Source organism: Tachypleus tridentatus, chromosome 2, assembly GCF_004210375.1.
Source record: "Tachypleus tridentatus isolate NWPU-2018 chromosome 2, ASM421037v1, whole genome shotgun sequence".
Taxonomy (NCBI): domain Eukaryota; kingdom Metazoa; phylum Arthropoda; class Merostomata; order Xiphosura; family Limulidae; genus Tachypleus; species Tachypleus tridentatus.
Genome location: NC_134826.1, coordinates 44,448,851 through 44,458,819, shown reverse-complemented (window position 1 = coordinate 44,458,819; position 9,969 = coordinate 44,448,851). Strand labels below are relative to the sequence as shown.

Here is a 9,969-nt window from a genome sequence, read left to right as displayed (position 1 = left end):
TGTCATAACTGACCCATGTTCAGCGACACTGGGTTAAGAACAGTGGGATATTCGAATTCCCATGTTAAATACCAGGTCATTCTCATGTTAAGTACTAAACAATTACCATGGTAAGCACTACTTCATTTCCATAATTATACGTAAAGTTAAAAGTGAACCAATCTTAGAGGACTGTAAATCTGAGGTTCTATGGATAAAATACTGAAACAACAACAAACAAGTGTATCTTGTAAATATTTGAATTATCATGTTCATAATCCTATGTTTAGAATCTAGATGTCCTTTTTTAAATAACACTGAAAGTTTTTGATCAATTCACCTTGACGGACAATAACATAAGATTAATTTGATTTCGTTTGTCATGAATTTCGCGCTAGCAGTTCATAATGTAGCAGTGTAAGACTAGAGAGAAAGCAGCTATTCATCACCACCCACCGCCAACTCTTGGGCTTCTCTTTTACCAAAGAATAGTAATATTGATCGTCACATTATAACGCCCCCATGGCTAAAAGAGCGAGCATGTTTGGTGTGATGGATATTCGAGCCCACATCCCTTGTGTTACAAGTCTAGTGCCTTGACTACCTGGCATGCTGGGCCTTAATATAATAACATCATTATATGTGTACGCGAAAAAAATCCTCTGATAAACATAATTAATAATGTAATAGATTACTCATTGGTCATTTTTATTCAGAATAGCCGAGTTAAATAATTTCTTTGTATAAAGAGGCCAATATTATGAAGTGTCAAAAACTTTAAATAAGAATCGTTTCTTCTAAATTTTTTTAAAAATATCAAAAAATGAACCACTACACACACACATTTTGTACTTTTAAATATCATAGTTGTCAGTTCACATTAATCTGACTTGCCTCAGAGGGTAATATAAACGTTAGAAATATAGAAATTAGAAAAATAGAAATATACACGCACTATTTCCCATTTACAAAGTCGACATTTGTCTCTTTCATAATCGAATAGATGTTATATCTAATATAGAAAACAGGCTTCAAAATTAATCAATAGTATGATCAACAAATGGATGATTTAATTATTGTCGAAATATGGCAAATATATGAATATCCTCATGTTAGCGGATTTTATTAGCGTTCACTACTTTCTCTTAGCCAGGAAAATAATAGAAGTCTAATTTCTGTTATCATATTTTTTGCTTAAAATATGTCACTTTATGTTCAATAGCAAGATCAAAGATTATTAAAATAATAAAGTTCTAGAACAAACGGAAAAATAAATAAATATTTGTACATTTTACAGAAATTGTAATATACTTTGAAAATTATGTGGCTTTCATGAAATGTTATTGTTTTTGTAAAAAATAACGCATATGTCATTGGACATGTTTGCGCTAATGATAAAAAAGAATAACCCCTCTTTGAAAAAAACTTTATTTTGTATTAGACATTCCTTTTAATTTATATTTTGTGAAAAATGATTTTAGTTGAAAGGTAATTAATTTACTTGTCTAACCGAGATGATGTACCAATGATCTGATGTTCGATTTAGTTCCATATTTTATTACTTTATTGCAAAGCGACTAAATTATTGTACGACTTGAAGGTTTTATTTTAATAACATTTAAAAGTTTGTTTTTTGAGTTTTGTTTGTGAATATTAAATAATGATCTGTCGATAAATTGTGTTCAACATGTTTGAAAAAAGTAGCAATTATTTTACGCTTGTAATAACGTTAGTGAATTACATAACTGTCTCAGGTCAGAAGAGGTTCCTCAAAATGAAAAACGTGACAGAACCAGAAAACATGTTCTTTCTTGAGACCTCTGGTAAATGCTACCTTACGAGTAGAGAATCTTGCTCGATTGAGTCTTCAGCAAAATATCATTCTACCATAACAGAATCCAGTTATTTTACGCTTGTAACAACTTGAGTGAGTTACAGAAGGACGAGTTTTTCCAAACTGTATCACAAATTGAAAACGTTAAAGTTAAGCCGATGAACTTAGAGTTATTATTCTCCGGAACACCATTAGCTACATGGTACCAGAGTGAACTGTTTAACGCAACCATTCACAAACAGCTTTTCTGTCAGATGGTTTAAAATATGCGCTGCTTAAAAAGTATGCTGGTATATCCATCGACTCTGACTGTATAATAAGAAAACCAATTCTCAACTTGTCTGCTTACGCTGGTTTTCAATCTTTATTAACTGTGAACAATGCTATTATTAAAACACAGAAAGAACGTCCATTCCTCGTTGAATGCATGAAAAGATTTATTACAGAATACAATCCAAAAATCTGGGGATATATGGGCACTGCTTTAGTGACCAGGGTTTCTCGAGAAGCATGTAAAAGAGAAACCAAATACTTTGCTCCAGGATTCAGGTGTTATGGAGTTCATTTCTTCCCAGTTCCAGCCTTTTATCCTATTCATTTTTCTCAGCGTCAACTGTTTTTTGATCCCAATGTTTCCGACTCCTTAAAAGAAATCTGGAACAATAGCTATATTGTTCATATCTGGAACAATGAAGTTCAAAGAAAACAGTTTAAACCTGGAGATGAGAGTCCAATGGATCATTTGTATAAGGAGAATTATCCAATAACTTATTCTTATATTGTGAAACAAGGTGTAGGAGAATGAATCTAAAATTACTTATGAAATACAGTATGGGTTTAAAGTCCAATTTTCAAGAGGTGTTTGTTCGATTTTATTTCTTGTTACTGTTTAAAAGAACTTATTAAGATTTCATTTAAAACTATGATAACTCAGCTAGTAAAACCACAGAACTATAACTTACAAAGTTTAAATTGTAGTTAATGTTTTTGTTGGTTTTCATTTAGGAAAATAAATTAAATAATATTTATATTATGTTTTCTTTTATAAGTTTTTTTTTGACATATTTCATACCACTAATTCTTCTTTCGGCTATTCACTTTCAACATTCAAGATACTTTAGTAATCATGTATGCGATGTTTTTGTTTTAGTTGTAATATAGAATTTATTTTAAGAAATCCAAATGTACTTAAAATATTATGTTAGAGGATCATTCCATCCACAAAGAGATTATTTAATTGGAGGCCTTAATTAAAATAATGTTGAATGAAAACGGAATTGTTCATTTAAACAAAAATGACAACATTACAATAACAGATTTCGTATTTTAGTTTTTAACATGAATTTATTTTATCGCATGTTTTCTCGATTTTACCAACAGAATCAGTCGTATAATTGAAATAAATAAAAGGTTTGTTTATATATATGCTATTATGTTAATGAAACGGATTGAGTGTTTTACATCGTTTTTATGATTTAGAAAAATAATTACCAATTATGTAATATGAAATATTTTTGTTAATCACTTGATAACAATTAAAATACTGCGAAGTTTAAAATTTTCATATTATGTAAAATGTTATGTACTTTGTTTAAATACGGTACTAGGCTTTTGTGATATTGTTGACGTCATCTTACTTCAAGATTCTTTTGTGTAAAATTGTGGATACGACAGGGTTAAATATTCCTAGATTTGTTCCACGTTACAAATATGAGCAGATACATAGAGTTATTTTAGTTTTAAAGATATTTTACTGAATTTTCAACAGCTAAGCCATAAAGTGTCAATAGCAGTGACCATTTAATATGGTAATATTCACAAATTGTATTGTATTAACAGAATAGAGAAGAGTAATTATTCTTATATTTTTGGTTCTAAAGTAACTATAGTAGCCTCTGTGGATCTTTCATAAAGAAACAAGATTTACTTACAGCTCTACAGTTAACTATAATAACCTGACATTTATACTATTTTTGTCAGTTAACATTCTACTACACATATGTATCTGTGTTATTATGAAAGGATGATACAAATATTATATCTACATTCTTGTTTGCATTGTTATTGATGAAATTAGATTACCCATCCTTAGATTTACTTCTTTCCTTGAAAAGTGTTTGTCTTTATTTGAAGAAATTTATTCTCAAACAATTTGTGCACAAACAAAGGTATACATTGTTATTATCGAATCAAGACATCAACCACCTTTTCACTAGGTCTGGATTTACTTTGGTAAAGACGAAAGAAAATTAAATTTATATCTGTATGTACTATCTCTCTATAATTTGTATGTTAAAAAATTCATTGTGAAGAGCAATCAAAGTAAACGTACAATAGTAAACTACTGCAAAGTCAATGTGAGAACAGTGATTTATTTATTACGTCTGGCTGAGATGTGTTAAAAAGAAAACTGATAAATACATTAAGATCCAATAAAGATAATAATGACAAGTTTATTCGTAATTTACATTCACACGCTTTCACGTAAGGTACACTTAATATATTAGTACTTTATCTTAGACCAAACGGCCAGATTTTTATTGTGAAAAACAATGAAACAACAAAATTCAAGTCACTTTTGAAGAAAATTTTATTGATCATAACAAATAACTTTACAGATTTTTTTTAACTTATAATCTTTAATTGTAGAACAATTTTACATGTCCTTCAGTGGAACCATTTACAGGCTTACAACCCAAAAATCTGGAATTCGATTCTCTATGGTGTACATGACAAGCATTCCAATGTGACTTTAAATAAACAACAAAGAAAAAAACAGTCTTTCATAAAATCATCATTTCTTACAGTGTCCTAGAAAGTGGCATGCGTATAACTTTACCCTTTGATCTTTACTATACTCACCAGTGGCCTTCACTGATGTGGCATCTTTTAGTTTGTTTTGAATTTAATGCAAAGCTACACGAAAGATACCTGCTCTCGCTGTCCTTTAATTTTGCAATATAATACTAGAAACAATATAGCTGACCATCACTTCACAATGACAAACCATGGGAAATTTTTTTCCAACGAATAGTTGGATTAATCGTCATATTAAAACTACCCCAGGTCTAAAATGTTGAGCACGTTTGGTGTGAAGGAGCTTCGAATCCGTTCCTCCAACTTTCGAGTCGAGCGTTATAACTTCGAGAATGCTGAGAATGCCTGTTTAGCATGTTTTCGATGCCTAGAGGATGTTAAAAATAGTAGAAATTCTATTGAATTTCTAATTTTCTTGTATATACGATTGTTCTGGCATTTCTATTATTCGTTGCAAACACAAACACAAATTTACAGCTCCGTACTAATTGGCTGATTCAATATTCATTTAAAAATATCATCTAGTCTCGAATTCTTATATCATTAAAATAGTTTCTTATCCTTTCAAGAAAATCATTGTTGTTAAGCCAAACTCTTATTGTAACACGTTAAAAGCTTCCTCTACCCAAAAACAATTCGTCTAAATTAAATCACTTACCCTAAACATTATGATCGCTCATAATGTCTAGTTATAATCTACAGTCTTTGTGCTTCTAAATAAATCTAAATTATTCTATTTTTGTATGAAGTATTTGTTGGTGAGCACAAGAATAATTCTAACAAAATATTGATCCATCTACTGTTTTCAAAAGCTTGTTAGAGTATACTTTATAACATATGCTATAGAAACTCTTAGGATGTGGGACGTTTTGATAGTTAAGGTGCTTGACCAATAATGTATTGATTGTAACATTGAATTTCTTTACCGAACATGACCTCCTCTTTAGCCTTGTAGTTGTTGTAATGATACAGTCAATCCTACTTTATCTTGGTAGAGAGTAGCCACGATTTGGTGGTGGGTGATATCAACTCGCCGGCTTCTCTCTATTCTTTCACTTCAATATTAGAGTCGTCTAGCGCAAACAGTCCTTGAGGAGCTTAAGTGAAAATTCAAAGGAAAAATTTGAAAACCCGCTCGCACAGGTCTTCTTTATTTCGAAATGAATAGTTGAAAATAGATAATAAATAATTCCGTCTAATTTTACATAATACCATGTGTAACTAAGAACTTGAAACATACGTCAGTTTGTTCGAAATATAGTAATGTTTTTGTTTGCTTCAATCTAGTGTCTGCAAACACAAGAAAATTACCAATGTCTTCAAGTAAAGTCTAGTTTTAATATTTTCCTCTGAATGGTTATGAAGTAGAAATTGTTGTGTTTATTATTAAACAAAACTCCTTTTGAAAATAGTTTGATTGAAAATTTGATCGAGTACTCACTATAAAAAAATCGAAAAAGAAACAAATGGCACCTTAAAGTTCAAATGTGCTTGTGATTCAGGCTGAATATAGGCACGAGGTTCTGGCTTGACTAGCTGATTTCGTGTTTTCGTCTAGCTAACTTGGTAGTTAATCAGTGATTGTCTATCTTATAACTTACGAGCTTGGAGAATCAACTGATTGTTAATTATCTCAATAACTAACTTGATTTAGTGCCTACTGGTTAACTGATCCAAGAAAAATATTGGTTTAACGTCTGCTTGTTAACTATAAAACCAACTATTTAACAATGTTTAGCTCATAGTGGCCATCTATTTTAACATTTAACTAAATTATTTTAGCACCTGCTGGTTAAATATCTTAACAATTAATTAAATTGATTTAGCATCTGATGGTTAACTATATTACAAATTAATTAAATTGGCTTTGTTCCTGCTGGTTTACCATCCCCCCAACTAATTAACTTTGTTTAGCGTCTGCTGGTTAGCTATACCACCAACAAATTAACTTGGTATAGCACCTGCTAATTGACTATCACACCAAATAACTAACTTGGTTAAGTGTTTGGTTGCTGACTATCTCAACAATTAATTAAATTGGTTGATACATCCTAGAGTATTGATTGTTTAGTCTGCTGCCTCCATCCATTGTTAAGCGTCTACTATAATTAATTTTAACTACAAAAGAAATAACGTACACTTGTTTTGATCATTGGAGTTACAATTACAAATGTTAAGTTGCAACAGTTTGAAAAAACAAGTGTCTAACACTAAATTAAACTTTTCCAATTTAAAGATGAACTAAAACCGATTTCCAAGACAAATGCTACATTTTGTCAGTTACGATGCTGGATTTAGGTAAATATAATTCGATATTAATACCCATAAAATTAGAGTATCTATTAGGTGAATTCAAACAAGTCAATTTTTTCCATTTTATAGCTTCAGAACTATATATTAAAATATTAATATTGTCATAAGGGACAGATAAAAAAAATAGCAAAATTATATTTCTGTTCGCCATCGGAATCAGGATGGGTTTCTCGGTTACCTGTAGAAGTTTGTTTTTATTATTTATTTGCCATTAAGCACAAAGCTACTCAATTAGCCTCTTGTGCTTTATCCACCACAAGTATAGAAATCCTATTTCTACGTATATAATTTTCTGTTTGGTAAAAAACAACAACACCCAAAATCAATTACTTGTGAGGAATAAAGAAGAAAGGAGAGATATTCTTCCCTGAAGAACTTCTTAAGTGTACTTCTGTTACTGAGTATCCAGAACTTAATACGTGTTTTGCAATATCAAAATTGCATCTAAAGCTGACGTCATAAAGAACTTCAGGACTTGTGTGACTCCATGGTAGAGATCTGAATTCCGAAGGAAACAACCAAAGTTTGGAACTGTGTGATACATCAAAACTTTCTACAAATTTTATAAGAGATAAAATTGACAATCAATCCGTTAGCGTCTATTAAGATAGGATGCTGCTAAGTGACTATCCTTTCTTTGGTCTGTACTTCAATATTAGAGACATCAACAGATAAGCTTAGCAATTATGACTTAAATATAACTAACTTGGGTTTAAATGTGACATATAAACTTGATATCTAACTGAATGTTTTAGATAATAAACAAACACTTCGAATGCGAAAGTACAAAAACTGAGGAAACACCTCGTTATAACATGAAAACAGGAGTTTTTGTATATGCACAGTAAAATAGAGCGATACAAAGATGTTGGCTTCAACAGATGTGTGATGTGAAATAAATTCATTTTATTCTAAAACTTTTGCTAATTTATTCTGAGAGAGTACCTAGAAATGGTAATTATTTCTCTTCGAACATTTAAATTTAACTGTTTTTTTCCTGAAAATAAATTATTCTCTGTCTATTTAAAATGCTGTTGTTTTTGAATGAAGCACAAAGCCACACAAAGGGATATCTATTCTCTGTCCACCATGGGTATCGAAACCGTTTTTGTATCCTTATAAGCCCTCAGGCATACAACTGTGCAACTGGGTGTCGATTATTGAAAATATCCAATTGAAGTTGATTCATATTTTGTACATATTTTTCGGTTCTCTAACTAATATACTGTCTATGAAAACTATTTTATTTATCAATTGTTTAATAACTATAGTAACTGCACAAAATGATACATCATAAATTTAATCATGAGAAACTAGAAGTTGATCATTTTGATACTTATCACAAAAATCAATATATTTTTTTTTAGGTTTTACAAAGGTACTTCATTGTTGAAAGTCAGTATCGTATTTTTCTTGTATGAGATGCACCTCTATTTTCAAAGCTATCTTCAGAGGATAAATGTTCTTCATAGTTATTATTTCTTTATTTGTTCAACATAAGCTCAATTTTTTTTTTATTTTAGAATATTTCAAAAGTAGTAGAAGCATAAGTAGCGCTACTCTTTTACCAACGAAAAGTGGGATTAGCCGTCACATTATAACGTCTCCACGCCTGAAAAGACGGGAATATTTGTTGTATTAGAGATTTGATAGCGCGATACTCACATTGCGAGTCTACCGTCCTAACCACATGGCCACCTCGAGCAGTTATTTTTAGAAAGCAAACTATTTAATGTTGCATGTTTTGTGAGAGGATAAATGTTATCTAATAACCTTTTTATTTCTACTTGTGTTTAAGAACGTAGCTACACAATGGACTATATTCGCTGTATCCACAGTCTGCTTTGAGCACTGACTATTAACGTTATTAGCGTTCAACGTTGTTAGTGAACCACTAAGAGAAATTTAAATGAAAAACAATGGGACATCAACAGTTTGTTATCAAACTCTTACTTTCATTAATTACTGAAGTTTTGTTAATATTCTGATGTTTCTGATGGTCATTCAGCCAATGTGTTATATAAATTAAATGTCTTCCAATACTGAAGAGCGTTGTTGTTACTCGAATTTATGAAGATGGCAGAACCTTACAGTAGTTTGTGGTTAGCCGTAACTTCTTAAAACTGATTTTGTAGCTGGCAATACAGAAAAGATGACAAAGACAAAGCTTATCAAACTTTTTAAAAAAAGATAAAAAACAACAACAAAAATTCGGTGTGAAACAACTTAGCTTAAAACAACGTTTAACTGGTACTATAATTTCGAGTAACAATCTAATTGCGACCTTTCGTCACAACTAAGTGGAAAAGCAGTATTAAAATTGGTATTTAGAGATGGGTTGTCACAGCCATAGTAAAACATTGTCATCAACAAAGTTTGAGCTCAAAAAGAAAAGGTAGTTTCGGAAGAGAAAATTTTAATCAAAATAGTTGAGTATGATAATTGTGTAAATTAATTTGAGTATAAATTATTGATATGTTGTGAATCGCCATGGAGGCAGCAGACTAAATATTCAGGACTATAGGATTTGTGATGACAAGAAACACACTTAAAGTACAAATATATCTTAAGAGGACTGGTATGGATATTAACACCTTTACCAAAATAAAACAAAGAAAACGTTTCGATCTTCTTATGTCACCTTCATGAACGCAGCAGTATAAGGTTTTGTAATTTGTTTTATCTTGGGATTTATTATCGTTGATCTAGATGTGTGTCTATAATTTTTTCAACGGTTGTTGGTGTTGATGAAGTGTTGTTTTATTTGCTGATTTCATCGTTAATTTTACGCGAGAGCATAGTTTTGTGGCTGTGTTGTTTTGGTTTCTTATTATGTTGAGTTTTGTGCTGAGTCCCAGGGAATGTATAATTTAGTATAAATAATTTTTCTGTGGATTTCTCTTTTGAATTGTGTATCGGTTTTTGTGATCTTGCGGTTAAGAAAAGCTATTCGGTTAGTTTCTTTCTAGTCGCAGTTTAACTTAATGTTAGGGTGTATCGATTAACGTGGTTAAAAAAACAAGTCA

The 9,969-nt window shown here is 30.8% G+C and overlaps 1 pseudogene; it reads left to right on the top strand.

Annotated features, from left to right (window-relative positions):
- The first annotated feature begins 1,735 nt into the window (after positions 1 to 1,735).
- LOC143235513 (lactosylceramide 4-alpha-galactosyltransferase-like) lies at positions 1,736 to 2,687 on the top strand (annotated as a pseudogene).
- Positions 2,688 to 9,969: the final 7,282 nt, after the last annotated feature.